The sequence below is a fragment of the Kogia breviceps genome, chromosome 3 (assembly GCF_026419965.1).
Source record: "Kogia breviceps isolate mKogBre1 chromosome 3, mKogBre1 haplotype 1, whole genome shotgun sequence".
Classification (NCBI taxonomy): domain Eukaryota; kingdom Metazoa; phylum Chordata; class Mammalia; order Artiodactyla; family Physeteridae; genus Kogia; species Kogia breviceps.
The window spans coordinates 171,991,178-172,015,618 of record NC_081312.1 but is presented as its reverse complement, the minus strand read 5'-3'; the positions used below and the strand labels follow the sequence as shown (position 1 = coordinate 172,015,618).

General features: G+C 40.7%; 1 protein-coding gene across 4 annotated transcripts in view; it reads right to left on the bottom strand.

Moving 5' to 3' along the window:
- ITGB1 (integrin subunit beta 1) overlaps positions 1-13,679 on the bottom strand; it is a 44,728-nt gene extending 31,049 nt beyond the window's left edge. Inside the window, exon 1 of one of the 4 annotated variants that reach the window (XM_067030361.1) lies at positions 13,481-13,679. The gene's annotated coding sequence lies outside the window, so the exon portion shown is untranslated. Of the gene's footprint in view, positions 1-13,031 lie in introns of all 4 variants that reach the window. The other 3 variants (XM_059059259.2, XM_059059257.2, XM_059059258.2) reach the window with 3 other exon arrangements.
- Between the last annotated feature and the right edge of the window lie 10,762 nt (positions 13,680-24,441).

The window sequence follows — 24,441 nt, the reverse complement described above, 5'->3', positions numbered from 1 at the left end:
ACTGTGTGACATTTTTCTTAGACATTATTTAGAAGCCCAGGAAAGTAGAGTTTTTCAGAATTAGTTACTATGCAGACCCTCTTTAAATAGCAAACAGTTACTGTAGATACCCTAGGGATAACAATTTTCAATTCACTTAAATACATGCAAGCCAACTTACAGCTAGATATAAAATGCCTCACGCTCCAGGCTCTTGTACATTATGAACCAAAATTCATTTACACGAACACAAACATAGGCACTGAAACAACATATATATATGTATATATATATGTATATATATGTGTATATATATATGTATATATATATGTGTATATATACATACACTCAGTTATAAGGTGGTCAACCAGATAATCCACATACTGGTTATTTATTATAATAATTATTTGCACAAAAGCCCAAAATTTTTAGAAATTCTTGTAGAAACACTCAAAAATCGCTGAGACTACCTCCCATGGGTCCTTAAACTCCAATTTCAAACTGCTGAATTAATTCTATTGTTTACAGAGCAAGTGCAGGAGGAGGAAGGGGTCAAAGCAGTGGCAGTGCTGACAAAACACCAAGAGAAGAGGACAAAGTCAAAGGCCTAGAGATCAGGGTGCAGATGAGAGAAAGGGGCTAAAGAGCCAGGTGTAACATTTCAGGGTCAGGCAGTGTTGGGTAAAAGGTCTAGGTGAGGAGACAGCTATGGGAACTGGTTTAGCTGGGATCTGTTCTCAAAGCAGAGCCCGAGATAAAAGCATGTGTGCTAGCAGCTCACTCGGAAGGTGACCTGGGAAAGAGAGCGGTGCTGAAGAGAGCAAACCAAGAAGAGAAAAGGCCAGGGTGCTTCAGCTACCACAGTGGGTGTCTGGGGGCCTGCTCTTACTGAGAAGTTCTGAGAAGTGTATACAGTTCACCCCCTGAATCCATAGGTTCCATTGGCGGATTCAACCAATGAGAGATGGAAAAAGAATTTTTTTTAATTCCAGAAAATTCCAAAAAGCAAAACTTGAATGTGCCCTGCACAGGCAACTATTTACACAGTATTTACATTTTATTAGGTATTGTAAGTCATCTAGAGGTGATTTAAAGCATACGTGAGGAAGTGCATAGGTGACAAGCAAATACTACACCATCGTATAAAAGAGACCTGAGCCTCTGCGGATTCGGTTGGGGGTGGGGCAGACGGGACGTGTCCTGGAACCAGTCCCCCTAGAATACCAGGGACAACTGTAGAAAGTGTGTCCAGAGGAGGATCACCGTGAAGACACACGTCTGTCAGTTCGAGTCCCCACGGGTTGAAGTTTGCCTCAAGGGCATGAGCTGCCCTACACTTCCAAGAACAACAGTGTAGCAGCCCAGAAAGCCGCTGCCAGCTTCTCATCCTACGGACAGGGCTCGTTGTAGAATCCCCAGGGATTGAAAAGACAGAAGCACTTGAGGCGAGATGCAGTCAGCCGGAGTGAGTCACAGAACTGCTCTGCGCAGCAGCGGCGGGACCCAGAGGCGGCCAGGAGGAAGTGAGGACAGAAGAGGTCTCTAGTCCAGCACTCAAAGCCCCGGGAGTTGAAAGAGCAAGAAAAGTGTTAGACCAGAATTGAGAAGTATCACCTGCATTAACTCCTGAGAGCCTCAATGATGGCAAGAACTGGGGAGGGGATTTAGGCCGGGTGGTTCACAGACAGACATATACGTATATTAAGACAAACACAAACCACCTCTGTTTAAAAGATTTAGTATTTAAGATGTATGTAGCTCTTACCCATCTACTATAGATGTGTAGTAAGGCTGACCTGCCTTATCTAGAAGTCAAGTCTCCATGTCCTCTGTACCTAGCACGGTATCTTAATATTTAATAAACAATCTAAAGATAACTGCAGATATTCTGAGGTATCCAAAAAAAACAGAAGTAAGCTTACCGAGGGCAAGCAGAGTGCTGTGCGGTGCCCACCACTGTTTGCTAAGGCGTAGCAGAGCTCAGAGCGTGGACTGTGGAGCCAGATGCCTGGGCTGAAACCTCTGATCAACCCCTAACTAGGTAGGTGATACTGGAGAGTTATTTAATCTATGCCTCGGTTTCTTCATCTTTAAAATGGGCAAGGTAGTTCCTACCTTATAGGGGTTATGTGAAGTTTAAATGAGTTGTAAATATAAAGCATTTAAAACAGCATCTGGCACATTGTACACAGTACCTAGATGGTACTTGTTATCATTATACACATTACAGCTAGAGTTCAACAACTTGATTCAATGAAGAACTATGTTTTTAAAAGGAACGAAATTGGGTCACTTGTAGAGACATGGATGGACCTAGAGACTGTCATACCGAGTAAAGTTAAGTCAGAAAGAGAAAAACAAGTATCGTATATTAATGCACATATGTGGAATCTAGAAAAATGGTACAGATGAACCTGTTTTTAAGGCAGAAATAGACACAAAGACATAGAGAACAAACGTATGGACACCAAGGGGGAAAAGGGGGGGTGGGATGGATTGGGAGATTGGGGTTGACATATATACACTAACTAATATGTATAAAATAGATAACTAACGAGAACCTGCTGTACAGCACAGGGAACTCCACTTCGCTGTACAGTAGAAACTAACACAACACTGTAAAACAACTCTACCCCAATTTTTTTAAAAAAAGTAACCATGTTTGAATGTTTTACTTTTTTTTCAATCATAATTATAACCAAAAACTGAACTGACCCATGTTAGGTGAAATACAAGATACGGAAGAAAGGATAAAGTGTAATAAGGCTTAGAAAGAACACAACTGTGAACAATAGATTAAGATTGATTTTTATAGCCACTCAAATATTATTTTGATATGACATCAAAACCTTATACTGGGGCTTCCCTGGAGGCGCAGTGGTTGAGAGTCCGCCTGCAGATGCAGGGGACACGGGTTCGTGCCCCGGTCCGGGAAGATCCCACGTGCCGCGGAGCGGCTGGGCCCGTTAGCCGTGGCCGCTGAGCCTGCGCGTCCGGAGCCTGTGCTCCGCAACGGGAGAGGCCACAACAGTGAGAGGCCCGCGTACCGCAAAAAAACAAAGAAAAAAACAAAAACAAAAAAACCCTTATACTGTATATAATAAGGTTTAATCAGATGCTAATTATTATATTAATTAGATACTAATTATTAGGTTAAGTATAATTAGATAATAATATTTTAGGTTCCACATTTAAGTAGGATTATTCTATTTTCTAACAATTATATTTAGAACAAATTGTATGCGAAACAATAAAAGCAGCAAAACCTCAGTGCTTTTTATTACTACATTAGATAAAGCACAGATATTTCTGAATGTTAGTATCACAAATCACCTGAAAAAAAGATCAGGGTGGAAGATAACATACCTAATACAAATAGAAATAAGGAAGAATGACTTGAGGCTTCTTCTGTCATGGGGAAGCAAATCTAGGAGAGGCAAAAAGGAAGAAGGAAACTGCCCTGAAAAGATATAGGAGAAACCTGGATCAGAAGCTTGTAACAGTTTGGTTCACTCAGGGACTGCTGCCCACTGAGGACTACTTCACAGGAGCTCTGCTCATTCAGAAGAGGCCGGACGAGGAGCACCGGGCGCAGACAAGGACACTACCGTAACTGAGGTTTTGATGACTTAAGGTCATCTGTAACAGAGAGTTATCTTACTTTTATTCCGACACCTTCAAATGACTATAATGATGACAATATTAATAAAAATAATAACAGTTAACTATCTTCTCTAAGTAACTCTACGAGGTTGGGAATGATATTACCTTTGTTTTACATATGAGGAAACCAAACCACAGAGAGGTTAAATAACTTCTCTAAAGTTGCACAGGTAGAACTGAAACCAGACCATCTGAATTCCGAAGCTATGACCTGACTTTGTGCTCCATTAAACTACAATTTTTTGAAGGCCTACTCAGTCACTATTTTAAAGATAAAAGAACATCCTTCTACTGTTAGAACTGACTCAGAGCACAGAAATGGAAAGGACTTAAAATGTTCTGTGAGTTTATTTCTTAGTCCTTCAAAGTGATTGGAGGCCAACAAAAGTATTTTAACTGTCAAATTTCATGAGTATACCCACAAGTTATGGTCTCATTCCTACAAAAGCATTTCATCCTAATATCATTTCTTTCTATGCTTAATTTTATCGAAAGGGTCATAATTCATCCCTTGAACAGTAAATAATGTTAAACACCTCCCCAAAACAATCTCCTTTTAGTGGTTAACAACCTCAAACATGTGCAACTGTTCCCCTTGACAAAAACTGTACATAATTACTTTTATCTCTACTGTAAACTCATCTTTATTCATCAAGGTTAAATGTGGTTTTATGAGCTGTTCAAACTTTTAAATGCACACTTATTATCTATTAATGTTGTTAACAATGTGACAGATCACTCATGTGGCATTTCTTTTTACATTTACAGATAAAATCTTCAGAAATTTTATAAGTACTTTATTTGTAGAAATTAAACAATTACACTTGAGAGAAAAATTACTTTTAAAAATATGTGGTGAGTTACATTTACTTCAAGTTTTAAAATTAGGTGCCCAGAAGCCAACTATGCCCCAAAGGTCATAGTACAAAAGGAAGTCATCCACGAAAGATTTATTCCTATAAAATCTTTGCACAAGAACACATTTTTATTCAATACAACTAATTAAATTCAAGTCAACAAATACCTATTGCGTATCTACCATGTACCAGACACACAGATGACAAAGCTGGGAACCCCGGAGCCCAAGCTTTCAATATAAGTAGGTTTCTAATAAGAAAGGTTAAGGGTTCTCACCAGTCAAATACTCTCTTGCAGAGAACAGAATTTGCTTCCTTTTTCATACCCTAACATTTTAAATCTTTTCACCTTACTGGTGAAAAAGAGTCAGATACCTATACTGAGATATATTATAGGCCTCTCCTAAAAATATAGTTAAGGTTGGATTCATCTCTAGTCTGTACCACCATCATTATTTTCCGTGTCTGCTTTTAAAAGGAAAAAAATAAATAGTCCAGTAATAGTTTAGTATCTACAAATCAACACAGTCCAGAAAAGGAACACGGAGCCAAGATGAAAGCCTCAGGGAATGACCCTGCAGTTCCTCCTGTTTCGCCCCACACAGAGCAAGCAGATGGGAGAATGTAAACAGAAGGAACTCTGAGAGGCTGCTGCTCTTCTCTATGCCATCAAATTTGAGAGTGAGAGCTTGGGGATGAATTCCTCCAGGGCAAGAGCACCCTTCCCCCTGCAGGAAGAACAATGACAACTAAACATTTTTCCCCTCTCTCTGGCAGGAAGAGGTGTGTGGTAGTGACCACGGAGGTGCTTATGGCCCAAGTAATAAGCTAGAATTAATGATTAACAAAACTTAGCAGATAAGATGAAAGGGGTAAAAGAAGAGGGAACAGGAAAGAGAGAAGGTTGAGTACTCCAAGGCAAAGACACAACACCCCCTTTGAAGTCCTTTTCCACCCACTGTGGTCAGTAACTAGTAGTCTGAAGTAGAAAACTTTCTAAAATTCATTACTCCCACCCAGAAGAAAAAAAAAGCTTTTTTTGAGCACTGACCCCTTCTTGCCCAAAGGTAGTAACAGCCTGAGTTGAGTTCCAACAACAAAGGTTCAACTGCTCCAAAGCTACAGGCTTACAAAAAAATTTGAAACCTGAGAACAGGTATAATACTTCAATTACAGAGTAACTGACAGAACAAAATTCATCACTAGTGACTACTCTACCCACCTTCTCCAGGAAAATGAGAACATGGAAGATCACCACCACCCACCACACACTGCAACGCAAAGATAAAGAATGGACATACTTCTAGCCAGCAAATAAAAAGCCTCATAGAAGCTGGAAGCCGGGAGAAATAAGGGCATGGAACTGAACATCTAAGAAAAATTTCTAAGGCAGAAAAAATGGAAAAGAAAATGAAGAATCTTCTCTGAAAAAAAAGGAGAATGAACTCATTATGCTCTTCAAGGAATTTAGAAAATCTCAAATAGATTTTAGAGCAATCAGAAACAGTAAAACCACAAAACTAGAGAAAAAGTATACAGAGATAAGGAAGGAAATTTAAGTTGAAATCCTCTATAGAACTCAGACACATGAGGAACAGAATCAACATGACAGGAAGAGCAGGCTTGACCACAGGGAATTCAAAATAAGGCAATTAGAAACATTATGATACAGCCAATAGTGATCCAATAAGTAGATAACTGGTATACCACCAGCACCACCTCCCTTATCAAAAAGGTTATAGCCTTTACAGGAGGACAAAAAACAAAAAATGAATTAAGCATTAAATTCCAAAAACTGGTGAAGGGGCACAAAATAAACTCAAAGGCCACAAAAGGACTTAAAATACAAGCAAAAAATAAATACTTTAAACAAAGCTATTAAGGCATAATATTAAGGGCTGATCCAAAATGAGCATGAAAAGTTGCCTGAACTTAATTATTCAGAGATCCTCCTTCCACTCAACAGATATTACCCAGCAACTGATATATTTCAAACCAGACTAGTGAGCTGTTCCTTCTTTATACTTGGCTAGGTCTATAGATTTTGCCTTTCCCTGTGAAGGGAAAAGAAGCGTAACTTAGCAACTGCTTCGGTTGAGAAATTTTACTTTGGGGCAAGTTTACAAAAATAACTATGAATGGAGCTAGCAAAAAAAAGTTTACCACCTTAATTAATGGCATGAAAAAGCACTTAAAAGCAAGATTTGTTCCACGTAATTTCAATTAAGGAGAATTGTAAGTTATGTTCCCTTGTGTAATTTTATCTACTTTTTAGGTAGATCATTCCAAAATTCTTACGTGATCAAAACTTTAATAAATTTTGACCATATCTTTTGTCACATCTCTTCTCTGCCCTGTACTGGATTGAAACAAACATAGTGCTGAATATATTTTACATATGTAGAGAGAGAGACAGAGAGAGAGAGAGGGGGGATAAATGTTTTAAAGCCAAACTAAATATAGGTAGAAATCAATTTCTCACTTTACTCAGCACTAAGTTGGGAATAATGTCTACCTCAGAACTACTGCAAGGATAAAATATTACCATGAATGTAAAACAAATATCTTTACAGTGACCTACAGATCACAGCTTACTTGATTACTGCTTCAACTCATTCACTGACTTCTAAACATAAGAACCTGAGTGACTACTTAATAGTTCAAAATCTTTTTAAACCATGCTTTTTTAGTAAGCACAAATCCACTCCCTATAGTGTTTCTGCTGTGCTTTCATAACATAATACTAAATGCAACTTTTAAAACTACAATCTCTACCTCCAACAATCAAATATGACCCACCATCACGCCTTCTGAGAAGCAAAGAAATTACTATCTGAAATAAATAATGAACTATAAAATATTGGAGGTAGGGCTTCCCTGGTGGCGTAGTGGTTGAGAGTCCGTCTGCCGATGCAGGGGACACGGGTTCATGCCCCGGTCCGGGAAGATCCCACGTGCCGCGGAGCGGCTGGGCCCGTGAGACATGGCCGCTGAGCCTGCGCGTCCGGAGCCTGTGCTCCGCAATGGGAGAGGCCACAGCAGTGAGAGGCCCGCGTACCGCAAAATATATATATATATATATTGGAGGTAATTATTCTTAATTTCACAAAGACTATGAAAGCTTAAGTTACTTACAGATTCATTCAATAAACATTTATACATGGCAATGTGACCTCCACACATCAAATGGTACACAACTAATTTTTCATGTAAATGCTTTCCTCATCACTCCACTGAAACTACATTCCTTACAACAAAATATTAATTTTTCTTCTACCTTTCTGAAATTTTTTTGGCCTTCATTGGCTCTTAATCTCTTTACCAACCACAAGCGAATTAACTACTCCTTTTTTTGTCCCAAAAGATATTCTTGATAGTGTCTAGCACAGTAAATGACAAATCTTCAGTGATGCTCAATAACAGTGTTGTTTTAATTCAAATTTCTATTATAACTGATTGTAATCATGTCTGTGAACCACACTGGACTAGAGCTGGAGGGCAAGAATCCAGGCCTTCATTTATACAGCCTTCATTTTATTTATATATATTTATACTATAAATGTATATATACTTATATATGTATGATTATATATCAAAGTAGTCAAGCAATATTTATTTGCTAAATTAGACTGTATTCTCCCCTTCTAACTATACTGTCCTTTGACCATGTCACATCTGTCACCCATCTCTTTGGTCATACCATTCCAAGCTCCTCTACACAGCCTTCCAAAACCACTTAAGCCAATGCTGATCTTTTCCTCAAAATCTATTAGAGAATATTACCTGGTACAGTACCATGTATAAAACATCCTGTGGTATTTGCTATGTTTCCCTAGATTGAACACAACTTGTCCCAACTAGACAGTATCCTCAACAGCAAGGGGCACGTCAACTTCTTGATCTATACCCACTCAGCACTGCACTGCTCAGGGAAGTGGCGCTCAGTACACTGATGGATTAAAATGTCATGGACGGGACTTCCCTGATGGCACAGTGGTTAAGAATCCATCTGCCAGTGCACGGGACACGGGTTCGAGCCCTGGTCTGGGAAGATCCCACATGTTGCAGAGCAACTAAGCCCATGCGCCACAACTACAGAGCCTGTGCTCTAGAGCCCGCGTGCCACAACTACTGAGCCCGCGTGTCTAGAGTCTGTGCTCCGCAACACGAGAAGCCACCGCAGTGAGAAGCCTGCGCACTGCAACGAAGAGTTGCCCCCGCTCGCCACAACTAGAGAAAGCCCGCGCGCAGAAAAGACCCAAAGCAGCCAAAAATAAATAAATAAATTTATTTAAAAAAAAAAAAAAAAAAAAGGCATGGACAACAGAGCTCCACCCGGACAGAGAGCTAACAGTAATCCACTTGGCTCGCCAGCACTGGCAGCCTTCTCAAAGCCACGACTTGGCACAGCACCTATCCTCTGGGGTGAGGGCAGGAGAGGATGGCTGCTCACGGGAGAGGGAAGACCTGCACTCTGCAGGGGCAGGTCATGCAACAGCTGGCCTTCAGCTCTTCGGTGACAGAGAGAGAAACCAAGAGACCAGTTTATGGTGCAGATGCAGAAACCAAAGCCTTTTCCAGGTGAGGTGTTCCAACAATCGTCCCAGAGAAGTTCAGGCCCAGCTTGCCCAAAACCCAAGTTCCCCAATGAAGAAGCGTTTGCTATGGGCTTCCCTGGTGGCGCAGTGGTTCAGAGTCCGGCCTGCCGATGCAGGGGACACGGGTTCGTGCCCCGGTCCGGGAAGATCCCACATGCCGCGGAGCGGCTGGGCCCGTGAGCCATGGCTGCTGAGCCTGCGCGTCCAGAGCCTGTGCTCCGCAAAAAAAAAAAAAAAAAAAAAAAGAGAAGCCTTTACTACGTCCAACCGCTTACCTAATGACGCTTCTCTCTTCACTTCAAACATGCCCATCATAGGAAATCCCTGAAAATACCCAGGTCACTCACTTAGCTATCATAGGAAGGAATCAGAAATCCAAACAAATTGGGGAAGGAAAATGCTTTTCTAGATTCCTTTTCCTCCACCCGGCCCTTGACTGTGAAAGTGTTCCCAGGGCCTCTCCGCGGCCCCTTTTCACTATACACTCTCTCCAGTATTTTCACCTGCAGCCTAGAGCGTCAACTAGTACTGACAGACTAGGAATTCCCCAATCTCAGGCTCCCAGCCCGACTGCTGGTTTTGAGCTCGCAATGGGCATATTCCACTACACCCCAGCTGTCTCGGCAGTATGAGTTCAGCACTCCCCTCCCTCCAGGCGACCAGCACCACCCCCTTGCGGTCGCGCTGCCTGCCTCGGCCAAGCGCACCTCTTAAGCAGAGACCCGGGCCACTTCAGTTCCTTTCTCCTCTTACCTCAGACACCAGGGCTGACCCGTCCTCCCTCCGAAATAAGTAGTCCTCGTAGCCCCACCCAAGGCATCCTCACACCAAGGATCTCCAAAGCTTTTTAATACTCACCTTTATTATTTAAAAAAAAAAACACTTGAGCATACATATACTCCAAAATATGTATTTACTTATAAATTAAAATACACGTACTTCTACAGCAGTACAGTAAGATATTATAAACCATAATAAAAATTTAAACTTTAAAATATGAGATTTAAAATATATATATATATATAATTAAGTCTAATATTTTCTTCCTACACTCCAGTGAGTTATTTTATACATCCCTGGGGTCCAGGAAGCTGTAATTTGGAGACTGTTTACTGAGATTAGTCCTATAATTGTGTGTTTATACATGTATGTACTATGTATATTTGAAGCAGTTTTTCACTCACATACAGACATTTCATGATGAGATAATATACACATGCTTTAGCATACTGCTAAATATAGCTAACCTTAACCTTATCTTCCAAAGCCACAAACCAAAAATAAAGCTTAGAGGTTTTTTTTAAAAATTATTTTATAAATAAAACTTAACTCTGTAAAAGTTTCATAATTAACCATCTTTAAAAAGATGAGAAATTTACAAAGTATTGTTTAGCTCCTTTTGCATACAGCTCCTGAACAAGAGATACCACATTTTTTTCCACCCATCTACTGACATATTCGAAGGCTGCTAATGTTCTGGGGGTTTCGCACCTCCTGTAACCTAGATACATACAATTTCTTCAGTTTTCTACAGCGATAGATACTGCTATCATTTCAGGGTTCTGAAGACTAATGTACTCTTCCCTACTCATACTCCTATAAGCCCACCCTCCGGACCCCGACTCCCAGCTCTGCAATAGCAATATGAAAGGACAAAAATCCCACACAACATATAACCAGTCAAAATAGACCTGCTAACACAACAAAAGATATTCACATATTTGCACAATATGATCTTCTAGAATTCTACTGACAACCTGACAGATCCTAGCTCTCCATGCAGAGTGGGGAAATCAGTCCACATGAATCCTCTCAGATACTAATTCAGCTTGTTACGTTCAGAAATGTCAATTCTCAGAACTCCAAAGTTCTGAAACTTCTACCAGTTAGATGTTTCATCTCATCACTCCAGCAGAGTACTTAAGAACAAACCAGTGCACTTACAAAATGATTTAAAAAATATATATTTTCTTCAGATAGAATATTACCCCCGACGCCATAAGCCACCATTTGGCAAGAAGCCAAGCAATGAAGCTATTACGCGGCAAGGATTCCATGAAAACTAGCACCACCTGAAACTTAATTTTCACTATTTTATAAAGTGACCAGATGTCCCCAGAGTTTCTCCAGGAGTTAGGAATTTATCGACCCCAATACAGAACTACATGGTAATTCAGTGATGCTAATTTGGGGCAGCTTTTAATTATACTGACCAGAAATTTGAGGAGAAAGCCACCTAAATCCAGTGATTTTCAATACTGCTGATTCTATACTTTGCACACACAGAATATTGGGAAAATAATCTTAATAGAACTGAACATTCTTTTAAAAAGAATCGACATTACAAAAACTTAAAATTTTAGGTCTGTGAAGTCAACATACATGACTTAATTTGGAGTTTGTTTGCTTTCTATTCACAGGAGTAAAGTATTAACCACATCCCCTGTCTTCTTAACTAGGGAATGAATTTTAGGGTGAGTAAAATGGCTTTCTCCTCAAACGCCTGTAACCAAAATATTGATTTGTTTCATCTGTTTTCTATTTATCAGTTAATCATCTTCAGTCCCTCATTTATTATCAATCAATGAACTAAAATTATTTTCAAATAGAACATTTTAGTGGGACTCTTAAGTAACCCTGACCCCGTGGGCCTAGATGTCCACAAATCTAGAAGAGGTAACTTGCAACTAAAATCCCTTAATCATTTCTAAAGTGGTCTTTTACACAACCTATTGTAAAGGCTGGATGTAGTTTAAGAAAGATGCCTAATCAAAATTCAATTAGCATTTGTTATTTTTGTACAATCAAAAAAAAAAAAATAATCCAGTAATTCTACCCACCTATTTCTGTGGAAAGCAGATCCAAAGAGACTTTACTAATAACATTACCAATCACATGCTGAGACTTTTTAAAAACTCTTTTTAATACACCAAGAAGGAAATAAAAGGAGTTAATATTTATTGAGCATCTACTCTAGGTGTCTTCCATTTTACATTTGCTTTTTACCACACTGTACTTTTGTAAAGTTACTTGTGGTTCAAACATGGGTTGCTAGACCCCATGGGTCGTCTTCCTACAGCTGGATGACCACCTACGCTCCCTGTGCCTCAGTTTCTTCATTTGTAAAATAGGGATAAAAACGGCACCTACCTCGTTGGACTGGGTCCGGGATTAAATGAGAAAATAAGGGTAAAGTGCGTGGAGGTAAGCTTGGCCCTTACTGTCGTTATTGTAACAATTACTAGTTTTATTATTAGTGTAGGTATTGTTCCCATTTTACAGATGGTGAATTGGAACCTTAAAAAGCGTAATTTACTAGCGCTAGATTTTGACTCAAAAGCACAAATCTGATATAACAAAAATTGCTCAGGCATTAAATACTAGCATTCTTAAAAATACAACTTGTTCTGAAGCAAAAGGAACGGCACGAATCAGGCACAGGTCGGGCTTTAGCCCTGGACACCGCCGCGGCGTCTACACCCAGCATTAGGGGAAACGGCCCACAGGACGCGCCGACCCCACGCCCCGTTCCCGGCGGCTCAGCGACGCCCTAGGCGCAGAACTGGAGCCGGGGGTGAGTGGTCCCCGCGTGGAGGCCCGGAAGCAGTTGGCACGGGGCAGCCGGGGTCGAGGCCGCTCCCCGAACGCCGGCCCGCGGAGGCCCGTCCGCGCCTAGCCCGCGGGGTCGTGCCCACGGTCGGCGTCCGAGCGGGGGGTCCCGGCCCCGGGCCTCCGCGACCGCGGCTCAGGGAGGCCAGAGCCCGGGCAGGCCAGCACCCTCCGACGCCCCCCAGCTGAGAAGGTCCGGGAGCGGGCGCGGCCCGACTTCCTCCCCCGCCCGACGACTGGAATCCGCCCCGAGGCCGCGGCCCCCACGCCTGCCCCGCGGCCCTCGCCCGGCCGCGCACCGAGCACGCCTCCCGCCCGGGCCCACCTTCTCCCGCGGCGTCCTGCCCGCGCAGTCGGCTCGGCCTGCGCTCCGCGGCTCTCGCTCGGCCTGTCCCCAGGGCTGGCTTGGCCTCCCGGGCTCGGGCGCGGCGGCGGCGGCGGCTCCGCCTCCTCCTCTCGGGCGGGAGGAGGAGACTCAGCGGCGTGGGGCCGCCTCCCGGCAGGAAACGACCCCCGCGGCACCGCCTTCCAGGCGCGGCGATCCCGCTCCTCAGGCCGCAGCCGCCGCCCTCTCCCTCCGGAAGCGCATTCCTCCCAGGCCGCGTCAGCCGCGCCCGCTGGGGGAGGGGGAGGAACGGGGCAGGGGCGGTGCGGGCCGGGGGAGGGGAGGGGGACCCCGGGACAAAGGAGCGGCAGGGTCGGGCGACAGACTCCGCCGCGGCCTTCGAGGTGACTCAGTTTCCTCGCTGCCGGGAGATGCGCGGCCCTGCGCACCTTAATATCCTCCCGTGAGGGAATTCCGGAGCCTCCTTCTCGGCCTGTCTTAGGTGCTGCTTCCCCAAAGCCGCACTGTCTGTTCGGCCCGCGGTCCGTCTGGCTGGCCCGGGACTGCCCGGTTTTGAACCCTGGAAGCCCTGCCTCCCGGGAGCCGCCTCAGTCCCCGACAAATCGAGACACTTAGTCACTCACCTTGCAAGGCTTCGTGGGACCAAAAACGTTTCCCTTTTGGAAGGGAAGTGGCTAAAGCCGGTATTATTTTTCTGGCGTGAGGATTTGCTTGACTTGTGTCTTTGAGAAAGGGTAAGACTCAGGGAGGAAATGGGTGCCAGGAAAGACGGAGCTGAGGAAAGTTTTAGAGAAAAACTGGTGAGTTGGGGAGCAGCTTTTGTTAGGTTAATGTGGAGGTCCGTTTATGGGGATCAGGGATGAGAAGGGAAAGTTTCATCCTTGATACAGTTTCTGTTCGTCCTCACTTTTTTGAGTAGGTGGACGGGGCTGGAGAAGGGACATTTAAGAGAAGTGAAACATGTCATTATGAGCATGGCTGGGCGCATTTTGATAAGAGGATTGAAACTTGTGCCAACCGGCATCATACTGAAACCCGGTAACTCAGAATATGCTGCTGGCAGGCTGCCATTCTGTTAGCAGAAAATGTGTGTTGCCACGTGGTGAGCTGTAGCACCCTGTTGGGCACAGAACTCGCATTATTAGATTTGTGAAACTGGTGTTTCATTTGGGGGAGATTAGAAGCCGCGATGCCCATTTGGCTGCCAATCTTAAGTAAGAGAAAACAAAACAATCCCATCTATGGAAATTTTGCCCGTTGCTCGCCAGCAAAATCGAATCTGTTGGTTAGATAATCTCTGGAAACCTCTAAAGAAATGAGAATGATTTTTCCCACTTAATGGATGACCAAACCTAAGAGACTAAATGATGTTTCCTTATTTGTGGGATCTAAAAAAGGATACAGATGAACTTACAAAACAGAAACAGACTCACAGGCATAGAAAACAATCCCATGGTTACCAAACGGGAAGGGGGGTGGGATAAATTAGGAGTTTGGGGTGAACATACACACACTACTTACTATATATAAAACAGATGAACAACAAGGACCTACTGTATAGCACAGGGAACTACATTCCATAGCTGATAAGAACGGATAATGGAAAATCTGAAAATATGTATATAATATATATCATAAATATTCTATATATAACCGAATCACTTTTCTGGACACCTGAAACTAACACAACATTGTAAATCAACTATACTTTTAAAAAATAAACAATATTTCTATATTAATAACCCAGTGGTGTAGCTGCCATCAGACCTCAACATTCTTGAATTTAACGATTCTGGTTTTACCACTTCAAAAGTTATCAAAACTGGCCTGTTCTCAGCATAGATTACAGTTATAAAGGTAAAGTGTAATTTATCCATGCTTGATTTGCACTACATTTCCCAGAACTTTCATCCCTATGTGATTTGCCACAAGAACATTATGAGGTTCACATTTGCACAACACTAAACTAAACTAGTTCAAAGGCAGTGTAATCATCTTTTTAATCCCGGTGTCAAACACTGTTCCAGGTCACACAATAGGGGCTCAGCTAATATTTGATAAATGGGTCCTTTTGCTCCCCTGGGACCACATCAGAACATTTGGCTAAAGTGTGAGAAGCAATTTATGTACAGAAGTCATGAGCTCTGAGGAAACAAGAAATTAAAGAAACATGTCAGGAATATGACTCCACTTGTTTTTAATCACATGATTATGGAATACAGAATTGGGAGTGGGAGTGAGTCAATGTTGACTCAGGAGTGGAATGCTGTCTTTCTCTTGTAGTTTGAACACTTTTGGGACTTATCCTGTCAAATGTTATCCTGTCCAGTAAGCCACAAATCATCCCATGATAACTTGAAGCCTTTTCAATCTTTTGAAAGTGGAAAAGCCTCTAAACAGTATAACATTTTACAGGCAAATATTTTAGTACACGTTCATTTACAAATGATTTTCCAATTGCAATAATCATATCACTTGGGCAAGACTCCATGGGGTTAGAGCAAAGGGTGAATATCTGCGTTGTGAGAATAGGAGTATACCCAAGACAAAAATGTTTTGGTCTTGACCATTGGCTGGTACATTATGGCTCAACCCATATCAGATCAGTTTTAAATAAACAGTGTGGGGACTTCCCTGCTGGTGCAGTGGTTAAGAATCCGCCTGCCAATGCAGGGGACATGGGTTCCAGCCCTGGTCCAGGAAGATCCCACATGCCACGGAGCAACTAAGCCCATGCGCTGCAACTACTGAGCCCCCATGCTGCAACTACTAAAGCCTGCGTGCCTAGAGCCTGTGCTCCGCAACAAGAGAAGCCACCACAATGAGAAGCCTGCACTCTGCAACGAAGAGTAGCTCCTGCTCACCACAACTAGAGAAAGCCCGTGTGCTGCGACGAAGACCCAATGCAGCCAAAAATAATAAATAAATTTATTTAAAAAAAAAAATAAGCAGTGTGACTTTGTGTCCCAGTATGTCCAGATAACCCCAGTTCGTGTGTTGTCCAAGCATAATTATTAATAGCACCCCTTTTCATTCTCAAAAGTACATCCTGATACAGATGATAGATTTGTACCATCACCCTATAAATAAGAGTGTCCAGACAACGAGGGGAAAAAAAAGTAATTTTAGCAATTCAAAGGGGATGTGTAGGGACACATCAGATCCCAGATTTATAGGTGAAGACCAATTCCAACACTGATCATCAGGAAAAAAAATTGTATGGGTGAATTAGTGAAATGAATTAGGCAGTTCCTATGTGATAAAGATGCCCTACCAGAAGATTTAATGAAAGAAAACTCTGGAAAGTAGCTTGGCTGATCAACAGACTTGGGTTTTAAATACCATTGTAAAAGTGTGTGATGGCTTCTGGAGCAGATTGATTGCCAGTGGCTAGGTAAGTCTTCAGCTGCTTTTCTAAGAAATGTTTCTACAGAGTGATCTGTATATACTTTTCTCATCTGCCACCTTCTTTAAACATAAAAAAAGAGCAAGATGAGCGGATGATGTTAGAAGGAATAGAAGTCTCCGATAATTCCCTATAATACGTATGTGGATGTGCTTCTGAGTCATAAATAACTTCATTCCTTTACCTAAAACACTAAACTCTCTCTATTACGATGTGAATCTGTGTGCCCTGGCTTAAAAAAAAAAATAGCCCTGGGAATTATTAACATTTTGAAAACCAAGGAATGTTGAGGCAATCCTCCAGTTCCTCCTTTTTCTGTCTCCAAAGATACAAATAACATACAAATAATCAAATATTGCAAAGAAACTGGAAGTTCACTTATTTTGCAACTTCTTATTTTTGTCCTTGGAGCTTTGCCTGAGTGAACGCTGCTCAATACCATGTTATAACTGCCAGAGGAACCATGAGTTTGCCAGAAGGTCATCAGCAACTGTGTACGTACGGTATGTGGCAGTGTACCGGACTAGCCCATCCTGAGGCTTTGGTTAGTGCTTTATTCCTTTGCTTATTTAAAAGTAAGCTGGAAAAGCGTCAGAACAGTCTGCGCTTCTAGCTTAGGGCTAGCCACTGAGTCTTTTCCTTTTCTAGACAGTTCACGGTTGCTGGGTTATGGATCTGAATATGGGCCACGTATGAGTAAGGCTGCCTCAACTGTTCAGCTTCCTGTTTTCCATATATAGCGTGCTCATTTTTTTCTGGCTCAGTCCATGGAGTATTGCCTCCTCTGGGTGTGAGCACTCCCTGCCAGCTTTCAGAGGCTGAACATTTTTAAGAGCCCAGAGGGAACAGTGTTTTTAGGCAGCTCTTTTCAGACACTGAGTTTCTTTAGCTGGAGAAGGGAATGTGCCTTCCCAAATAAGAATGAAGAATATGCCAAATGTAAGCAGCTGAATAGTGCTGGAGGTATTTTTAGGAACTGGGGTCACTCAGTACAGGAAATGATGGTGCTACCAGCAACTTATGGCTAGAGACTATAAAACAACATTATTTCTCTCCTCATTTAAATACTTTTGAGCATCTTGAGAAAATTTGGCAATTTGAATTAGGAGCGGCTTATTGGGGGCCAGATTTATCAGGGGGTGGGACAAGTAGGTTAGCGGAAAGGTGTGTTTGTTTGTAAGTGGTAAAGCCCTCCTCCCCCAAATTAATCCCCATAACATTTCAGAGAGAGTTCTTGCTGTGTGCCTGTGTATGGGAAACAATGAATCCATGGCCCCCCAAAACTATAGACACAATTTCACTTAAACATATAGATCTGCATTTTTGCAGATAACTCTGGTTTTCATGGGGTCTTAATCCCAAAACATTAAAAATCACTGTTTTAAACACAGTCCCTTTTACAGACCAGGAGCCTAAACAAACACATTTCTTTGTTGTTGTGGGCTTGGAATCTTGACTTGTGTACTAATTAATCTTATCTAAAACAATTTTTTTAAACATCAGATACACCTCCAAATATTTTGCAATAATAAGATTTTCCCTGCAGTGTTATTTAATCTGTAGGAGGTAGGACAGAGAAAGTACAATCTTCTGTGATCAAACCACATGACTAAAGAGTGTGCTGTTTGTGTTTACTTTTCAAGGTAAAATAAATTTCAAAGAAAAACCAGAACATTTTATTTCAAATTTCCAACTTTACATACTAGGACTTAAATGCCTTCAAATTATATCTAAAAATTACCCTGATTAAAAACTGCTGTAAATTTTTAATTAGATTGAGAACAATTCTAGATTAATTTTAATTATACTTCCCAAGAATATTTTCCATTTAGTATTAGAATAACAAGCCCTGTGGCTCTTCTCTTTTAGGATTTCTGCATTGTTGTTGGCTGATGTCATAGGCTTTTCAGTCTATGATCACAAAAATTCCCTATTTATAACTGCTTATGGCTGCCACATGCCTAAAATGTCAGCTAAACTGTTTTTCTCTTACAGTCAGAACATTGGCTGTAGAAATGAAATTCATCAATTAAAATTTCACCAGTAGGGAGAAAATATTTGCAAAAGACATAGCTGATAAAGGACTGTTATCCAAAATATACAAAGAACTCTTAAAACTTAATAATAAGAAAACAAATAACCTGATTAAAAAATGGGCCAAAGACCTTAACAGACACTTCACCAAAGAAGATATACAGAAGACAAGTAAGCACAGGAAGAGATGCTCTATATCATATGTCATTAGGGAATTTCAAACTAAAACAACAGTGAAATACCACTATACACATACTAGAATGGCCAAAATCTGGAACACTGATACTACAAATGTTGGTGAGGATTTGGAGCAACAGAAACTCTCATTCATTGCTGGTGGGAATGCAGAGTGGTGCAGCCACTTTGGGAGACAGTTTGGCAGTTTCTTACAAAATTAAACATACTCCTACCATATGATCTAGCAATCACCCTCCTTGCTATCTACCCAAAGGAGGTGAAAAAGTGTCCACACAAAAACCTGCACACAACTGTTTATACTGACTTATTCATACCTGCCAAAACCTGGAAGCAACCAAGATGACCTTCAGTAAGTGAATGGGTAAATAAACCACGGTACCTCCAGACAATGGGACATTATTCAGTGCTAAAAAGAAATGAGCTGTCAAGCCATGAAAAGACATGGAGGAAACTTAAATGTATGTTACTAAGTGAAAGAAGCCAGTTTTTGAAAAGCCTGCGTCCTGTACAATTCCAACTGTGTGACATTCAGGAAATGGCAAAATTGATTAAATAAATTCTCATACGTCCACAGAATGAAATAATCAACAGCTTTAAAAAAGAATGAGTTAGACCTGAATGCATTGATTATAGAAATATATTTGATATATATTATGTGTGCATAACGAACAAGGTGAAGAACACATTGTGTGTAATTCTTTATATGAAGCGGTATTAGTATTAAGGTAAGGGAACTGAGACAAGAGAGGTTACTTTGAAAAACTAATAAGCAACAGAACCAAGATCGGTATGCAGGCAGTCTGGCTCTAGGGTCCAGACGTCTATTCACTGCACTTTACCGTCTCTGATCTCTTTTGTGATTTTACACAAGAGATATTGTCTGCCCTGTTCCACCTCCACTGCGACTAGTCAGGTAAGTCTGTAATTCTGAAGGTCAGGAAAAAAACGTCAATCTCTTTGCACATATAACCCATGTTCTCCAATACCAGCATTTCCAATAATAATAAGGGGACATTTTCATCTCCATCTATGTTACTCCTTGTCTACCTCTTAATTGAAATATATATATAATACATACACATATATCGGTATTATATTTCTTTCTCAAGAAGGAAAGGATGACACAAGATTGTCATTGTTATATATCATGAGAACAAGCATACAGGCATAGCTGAGATTGCTGAATCAGATTATTCCAATGTTGGTCAGGTACATATTTTTCATTAAACGTCTTATAAGATTCTATCTTTCTTAAGAGCAGTGACTGTATCTGATGTGTTTATATGTCTAACATAGTGCTTTACATATACGATTATATTGCTTCTCTTTCATTGAAAATAATATCACCACCTGTCTTCTTTGACCTCATCTTAAACCATCTCCCCTCTGCCCACTATACTTTAGCCATATTTCCATGACTTCACCAAGCATGTTCCTATCTTGGAGTTTTTGTGCTTGTCATTCCCTCTACCTGAAATGCTCTTCACATGTCTACTTCCTTCTTGTCAATAAGATTTCAGCTTAACCATCACATCTTTAGAAGGTCTTTCTAACCCCCAACCTAAAGTAGCCTCCCAGGCCCTCTCCATCACATTGCCATAGTTTAAATCTCTGCATGACAACAGTCACTAGCTGATATTTTTCTATTTATTTTTTCTTTGATAATTTTCTATCTTCTTCCACTAAAGTGCAAACTTTAGTGGAAGAGCAGCTAATTTGTCTGCCTAGCCCAACTCCCAGAAGTGCCTGGAACAAGTAGAGAGCAAAGAAATAGTCATTGAATGAATGAATAAGTACTTGTTCTTTTTTTTTTTTTTTTTGGCCATGCCGCATGGCATGCGGGATCATAGTTCCCAGACCAGGGATCAAACCCATGCCCCCTGCAGTGGAAGCAGGGAGTCTTAACCACTGGACCACCAGGGAAGTCCCAGTATCATTCATTATTTATTTAGCACTAGTATGATGATTATTTCAATACCATGGAATATTACAAAGTAACATTTTTGAAAGCAATTGCTTACTGCAGATTTCATTCTAAATCTTGCTATTAAAAATATTCCATTTAATTCGTGGGAAAAACACTCAACAAACTAGGGATAGAAGGAAACTACCTCGAGATAATAAAGGCCATGTGTGAAAATCCCACAGTTAACATCATTCTCAATTGTGAAAGGCTGAGAGTTTTTCCTCTAAGATCACAAGATATCACAAGATATGGATGCTCATTTTCACCACTTCTATTCAACATAGTACTGGAAATCCTAGACAGAGCAATTAAGCAAGAAAAAGAAACAAAGGCCTCCAAATTGGGAAGGAAAACTAAAATTATGTCTGTTTTTCGAGGACATGATCTAATTTGTAGACAACCCTAAAGATTATACACACACACACATGCACAACTGTTAGTTCTTTTCAGCAAAGTTGTAGGATATAAAATCAATACACAAAAATTTGTTGTGCTTGTATACACTAATAATGAACAATTCAAAAAGGAAATTAAGAAATCAGTTCAATTTACAATAGCATCAAAAAGAGTAAAATACTTAGGAGTAACCTTAACCACGAAGGTACATTGAAAACTATAAAATGTTGCTGAAAGAAATTTAAAAGAAACAAATAAATGAAGAAACATCTCATGTTCATGGATTGGAAGACTTAATATTGTTAACATATCAGTATTACCCAAAGTGATCTGTAGATTCAGTGCAACCCCTATCAAAATCCCAATGACTTTTTTTTGTAGAAATAATTATCCTAAATTCATATTGAATCTCAAAGGACCCTGAATAGCCAAAATAGTCTTGAAAAAGAAAAACAAATTTGGAGGTCTCAGAACTTCCTGATTTTAAAACTTATCAGAAAACTGCAGTCATCAAAGCAGTGTGGTACTGGCATAAAGATGGACACACAGACAAATGGAAAAGAATAGAGAGCCCATAAATCTTCACATATATGCTCAAATGATTTTCAACAAGGGTGCCAAGACTATTCAATGGGGAAAGAACAACTACTTCAACAAACAGTATTGGGAAAACTGGATAGCCACATGCAAAAGTTGTATCCTTACCTTTTACTATATAAAAAATTAACTCACAGGGCTTCCCTGGTGGCACAGTGGTTAAGAATCTGTCTGCCAATGCAGAGGACATGGGCTTTAGCCCCTGGTCCGGGAGGATCCCATGTGCCACGGAGCAACTAAGCCCGTGCACCACAACTGCTGAGCCTGTGCTCTAGAGTCTGTGAGCCGCAGCTGCTGAGCCCGTGTGCCACAACTGCTAAAGCCTGCGTGCCTAGAGCCCATACTCCACAACAAGAGAAGCCACTGCGATGAGAAGCCCGCGCACTGTAACGAAGAGTAGCCCCCGCTCTCTGCAAGTAGAGAAAGGCCACGCACAGCAACGGAGACCCAATGTAGCCAAAAATAAATAAATAAAATAAATTTTTTAAAAAATTAACTCACAATATATCAAAGACTGAAACATAAGACCCAAAACTATAAAATTATTAGAAGAAAACATAGGAGAAAAGCTTCATGACATTGGATTTGGCGACAACTTTTTAGATGTGACAACAAAAAACACAGGCAACAAAAGTAAAAATAGACAAATTGGACTACACCAATATTAAAAGCTTCTGTGTATCAAAGGATACAATGAACAGAATATAAAGGCAACCTATGGGATGGGAGAAAATATTTGCAAATCATACATCTGATAAGGGGGTAATATCCAGAATATATAAAGAACTTCAACTCAACAACAAAAAAACAAACAATGCAATAAAAAATGGGCAAAAGGGCTTCCCTGGTGGCGCAGTGGTTGAGAATCCGCCTGCCAATGCAGGGGACGAGGGTTCGTGCCCCGGTCCGGGAAGATCCCACATGCCGCGGAGTGGCTGGGCCCGTGAGCCATGGCCGCTGAGCCTGCGCGTCCGGAGCCTGTGCTCTGCAACGGGAGAGGCCACAACAGTGAGAGGCCCGCGTACCACAAAAAAAAAAAAAAAAAAAAAAAAATGGGCAAAGGACTTGAACAGACATTTCTCCAGAGAAGATGTACAAATGGCCAATAAGCATATAAAGTGATAATCAACATTACTAATCATTAGGGAATTGCAAATCAAAATGACAATGAGATATCACTTTAAACCCATTAGAATGGCTACTATAGAAAAAAATAATACAAAGTACAGGATGAGGATGTGGAGAAACTGGAAGCTTTGTGACTACTGACAGGGATGTAAAATGGTGCAGCTGCCGTGGAAAAAGTATGGTGGTTTTTTTTAAAAAATGAAAATAGAATTACCATATGATCCAGCAATTCTACTTCTGGGTACATACCTAAGAGAATTGAAAGCGAGGTCACCAAAAGATATTTGTACATCCATGTTCACAGCAGCATTATTCACAATAGTCAAATAGTGGAAGCAATCCAAATGTCTATCCATGGATGAACAGATAAACAAAACAAAGTATATACATACAATGGGAATATTATTCAGTCTTTAAAAGGAAGAGAATTCTGACATATGCTACAACATGGATGAGCCTGAGGACATCAAGCTAAGTGAAATAAGGCAGTCAAAACAGACAAATATTGTATGATTCCACTTATATGAGGTACTTAGAATAGTCAAATTCATAGAGACAGAAAGTGAAGATGTGGTTGCTAGGGATTAGGGGTTGGGAAAATGGAGAGTTGTCAACAACAACAAATGGGTGTAGAGTTTCAGTTTTGCAAGATGAAGTGTATTCTGGAGATTGTTGTACAACAATGTGAATGTACTTAATACTACTGAACTATACACTTGAAAATAGTGAAGATGGTAAATTTTATGTTTTGTGTTTCACACAATTTTGAAAAATGCATATTTCCTAGTTCACACACTGAAAAGACTTAGAAACAAATGGTAGCCTAGAAGCAATGATCACCCTTAGTGTCAAAATTGTGGTCTACTGGAAATTCCCCACCTGTTAGGTGCTTGGAAAATGATTGATTCCAAACTTGAAACAGGAAATGTACAAGATGGATTGAGACTCTGTGTGTGTGTGTGTGTGTGTGTGTGTGTGTGTGTGTGTGTGTGTACATGTGTGCCTGAAACCAAGGAAACTATCAGGATTAATTGGATCATATCAAAGGACATAGGAACCAGAGATGGGTTGAAAAGAGATGGGACATTTTGAGCACTGAAGAGAAAAAATGACTGCAATTGATTTAAACACATTGAATATATAAAAATTCAAGAGTTCATTTTTTTTTCATTTATTTTGTAACTGAAAGTTTGTACCTCTTAATCTCTCTCCCCTACGTCTCTCCTTCCCCCACTACCTCCCCTCTGGCAACCACTTGTTTGTTCTCTGTATCTATGACTCCATTTTTGTTTTGCTATGTTTGTTCATTTGTTTTGTTTTGTGTAGATTCCACATATAAGTGAAATCATACAGTATTTGTCTTTCTCTGCCTGACTTATTTCACTTAGCATAATACCCTCCAGGTCCATCCGTGTTGTCAAAAATGGCAAGATTTCATTCTTTTTTGTGATTGAATAGTATTCAATTGCATATATACACTACATCTTCTTTATTCATCTATTGGTGATCACTTAGGTTGCTTTCATATCTTGGATATTGTAAATAATGCTGCAATGAACATAGGGGTGCATATATCTTAATGTTTTTGTTTTCTTTGAATACATACCCAGGAGTGGAATTGTTGGATCATATGGTAGTTCTAGTTTTAATTTTTTGAAGAATCA